The following is a 4,325-nucleotide window of genomic DNA, read 5'->3' as shown; positions in this document are numbered from 1 at the left end:
AAATCTACCATAACTCTCAGACAGCTCTTTTGACTTGGTTACCCAGCCACTATAGAAGTGTTGCAGAAAACCTTTTTCAATACAAAATATTAGCTTCAAATTTTTTATAACAGCCACTTATCAGTTAATCTTTAAAATGCACAAATGCTCGAGCATTTATGAATTTCGGGCATTTTCCCAGGCATTTCTCCTGGGCACTTGCCCCAACTTATAAATGGCCGCGCATTTTACACCACTGGACAAATGCAGCTAAACCAATACCACGCAGACCTCATACAGTGACAGACAGGGACCGTCCACCAATGCGGAAGGTGGTTGTAAAAAAATCACATGAAATCAGTGGCAGGAATCACTGTGCCGGGCGCGGTGGTCTCGCGGTTCTAGGCGCTGAGTCCGGAGCTGCGCGACTGCTACGATCGCAGGTTCGAATCCTGCCTCGGGCATGGATGTGTGTGATGTCCTTAGGTTAGTTAGGTTTAAGTAGTTCTAAGTTCTAGGAGACTGATGACCACTGATGTTAAGTCCCATAGTGCTCAGGGCCATTTTTGAACCAGGAATCACTCGTGAGTGCCCAAGTGCCACCAGCACGCTAGCTAGCACGATGACTGTGAGTAGGGAGTTAAAGAGAATGGGGTACGCTGTCCGAGCAGATCCACAAGAGGAAAATATTTCTGCAGTCAGCGCTAAGTGACGGTTGACGTCGTCTAAAGAGTGAAGCCACTGGACAGTGGATGACTGGAAACGAGTAATTCGGGGTGTTGAATCACGCTCTACTCTGTGGCAAAACGGATGATGGGTTTTGGTTCGGCGAAAGCTTAGAGAACATTGCCTACCATCATGAGTAGTGCCCGCTGTGGAGTACGGAGGAGGTGGTGTTGAGGTATGGAGGTGATTCTCGTCGTTGGGCTGCGGTTGCCTTATTGCACTTAAGAAAACACTAAATGTGGAAGGATGTGAACACACTTTACAGAACTGCGTTCTGAGTATAGTAGAGTAACAGTTGAAATGAAATGTCGTGTGACGAGGACCTCCCGTCGGGTAGACCGTTCGCCTGGTGCAAGTCTTTCGATTTGACGCCACTTCGGCGACTTGCGCGTCGATGGGGATGAAATGATGATGATTAGGACAACATAACACCCAGTCCCTAAGCGGAGAAAATCTCCGACCCAGCCGGGAATCGAACCCGGGCCCTTTGGATTGACAGTCCACCGCGCTGACCACTCAGCTACCGGGGGCGGACAGAGTAAGCGCTGACTACTCAGCTACCGGGGGCGGACAGAGTAACAGTTAAGATACGATGGTTGTTTCTATGAGGAAAACTACGCACCTGCCATAAAGTATCATCTGTGAGGCGATGTACTGTGGATAATAACATTCACGAAACGTTCTGGCTTTCTTTACCACACTTCCGACAATCCTTATACCGGTATCTGTCTTTCCCACAGCCAGCTTTATGTTGCCATTCCAGTTCAAATTGCTCTTAATAGGTATTTCAAGATATTTGATTCCAGTCACTGGTCCCCAATTGGGTGATCAAACGTTACCGAGTTTTCGCCTGTTTATGTTCATTTCATTAATGTAATTTATGTGTTTATGATTTATTTACCTTGGCAGTTAGCTGCCCATCTTTGTACAACCGCTAAACATCAGCAGTTGCCGGCCGTAGTGGCCGTGCGGTTCTAGGCGCTACAGTCTGGAGCCGAACCACCGCTACGGTCGCAGGTTCGAATCCTGCCTCGGGCATGGATGTGTGTGATGTCCTTAGGTTAGTTAGGGTTAACTAGTTCTAAGTTCTAGGCGACTGATGACCTCAGAAGTTAAGTCCCATAGTGCTCAGGGCCATTTTTGAACCAGCCATCATCAGTTTCTCGCGAATTCTGCAACAATTTTGTAATAATAAGAATGTTACCTCTGAGCATATATATGGAAGTCAGAAAGCTACCTGCGAGGCCACTTATACATAGTGACCGGGCCAAATATCTCACGAAATAAGCATCAAACGAACAAACTACAAAGAACGATACTTGTATAGCTTGAAGGGGGAAACCAGATGGCGCTACGGTTGGCCTGCTATATGGCGCTGCCATAGGTCAAACGGATATCAACTGCGTTTTTTTAAAATAGGAACCCCCATTTTTATTACATATTCGTGTAGTACATAAAGAAATATGAATGTTTTAGTTGGACCACTTTTTTCGCTTTGTGATAGATGGCGCTGTAATAGACACAAACGTATAAGTACGTGGTATCTCGTAATATTCCGCCAGTGCGGACGGTATTTGCTTCGTGATACATTACCCGTGTTAAAATAGAGCGTTTACCAATTGCGAAAAAGGTCGATATCGTGTTGATGTATGGCTATTGTGATCAAACTGCCCAACGGGCATGTGCTATGTATGCTGCTCGGTATCCTGGACGACATCATCCAAGTGTCCGAACCGTTCGCCGGATAGTTACTTTATTTAAGGAAACAGGAAGTGTTCAGCCACATGTGAAACGTCAACCACGACCAGCAACAAATGATGATGCCTAAGTAGGTGTTTTAGCTGCTGTCGTGGCTAATCCACACATCAGTAGCAGACAAATTGCGCGAGAATCGGGAATCTCAAAAACGTCGGTGTTGAGAATGGTACAGCAACATCGATTGCACCCGTACCATATTTCTATGCACCAGGAATTGTATGGCGACGACTTTGAACGTCGTGTACTGTTCTACCACTGGGCACAAGAGAAATTACGGGATGATGACAGATTTTTTGCACGCGTTCTGTTTAGCGACGAAGCGTCATTCACCAACAGCGATAACGTAAACCGGCATAATATGCACTATTGGGCAACGGAAAATCCACGATGGCTGCGACAAGTGGAACATCAGCGACCTTGGCGGGTTAATGTATGGTGCGGCATTATGGGATGAAGGATAAGTGGCCCCCATTTTATCGATGGCAAACTAAATGGTGCAATGTATGCTGATTTCATACGTAATGTTCTACCGATGTTACTACATGATGTTTCACTGCATGACAGAATGGCGATGTACTTCCAACATGATGGATGTCCGGCACATAGCTCGCGTGCGGTTGAAGCGGTATTGAAGAGCATATTTCATGACAGGTAGATTGGTCGTCGAAGCACCATACCATGGCCCGCATGTTCACCGGATCTGACGTCCCCGGATTTCTTTCTGTGGGGAAAGTTGAAGGATAATTGCTATCGTGATCCACCGACAACGCCTGACAACATGCGTCAGCGCATTGTCAATGCGTGTGAGAACATTACGGAAGGCGAACTGTCGCTGTTGAGAAGAATATCGTTACACGTATTGCCAAAATGCATTGAGGTTGACGGACATCATTTTGAGCATTTATTGCATTAATGTAGTATGCATGCTGTAACAGCATGCGTTCTCAGAAATGATAAGTTCACAAAGGCACATGTATCACATTGGAACCACCGAAATAAAATGTTCAAACGTACCTACGTTCTGTATTTTAATTTAAGAAACCTACCTGTTACCAACTGTTCGTCTAAAATTGTGAGTCATATGGTTGTGACTATTACAGCGCCATCTATCACAAAGCGAATAAAGTGGTCCAACTAAAACATTCATATTTTTTACGTACTACACGAATATGTAATAAAAATGGGGGTTCCTATTTTAAAAAAACGCAGTTGATATCCGTTTGACCTATGGCAGCGCCATATAGCAGGCCAACCGTAGCGCCATCTGGTTTCCCCCTTCAAGCTATACAAGTATCGTTCTTTATAGTTTTTTCGTTTGACGCTTATTTCGTGAGATATTTAGCCCGGTCATGATCAATGAACCACCCTGTATACGGGGTATCAAAAAAAGTTATCCATATTTTGAAAGATGGTACTATGGACCAAAACAAGATTAAAATGTCCAGTATACATGGGCTCTAAAATGCATAACTTACGAACTTTGAGCACTTGGTTATCTTTGCTACCGTGGAACTCATCTCTTCTACCGAACAAATGCTTATAGCGCTTAAGGTATGCATTTTATAGACCTCTTTTACCGGACATATTTTTCTTATCTTCGTCCATTCTACAACCTGTAAAAATATAGAAAGCAAAGATCTTGCTGTGGAAGAGCTGTGTTTGAAACTAGCGAAGATGAGGAAGCATTTCATAGCCCTTAGGGTATGCTTTTTAGAATCCATGTTTTTTGGACATTTTTGTCTTTGTTTTAGGTCGTCCCACCACCTCTCAAAGTGTGGAATGTTTTTTAACACCCTGTATATCGTCAACAGCGACGTTCCTATCGCATATTGTGCAGATATTCAGGACAGTATTTACCCTTC

General features: G+C 44.5%; 1 non-coding gene across 1 annotated transcript; it reads right to left on the bottom strand.

Annotated features, from left to right (window-relative positions):
* Positions 1-1,160: 1,160 nt before the first annotated feature.
* Trnad-guc lies at positions 1,161-1,235 on the bottom strand. The gene has a single exon. It is a non-coding gene; the product is annotated as a tRNA-Asp (tRNA).
* Positions 1,236-4,325: the final 3,090 nt, after the last annotated feature.

This window comes from Schistocerca americana, chromosome 1 (genome assembly GCF_021461395.2).
Source record: "Schistocerca americana isolate TAMUIC-IGC-003095 chromosome 1, iqSchAmer2.1, whole genome shotgun sequence".
NCBI classification, from domain to species: Eukaryota; Metazoa; Arthropoda; class Insecta; order Orthoptera; family Acrididae; genus Schistocerca; species Schistocerca americana.
Note: the sequence above shows the minus strand (reverse complement) of the source record. Positions and strands in the feature narration are given on the sequence as shown.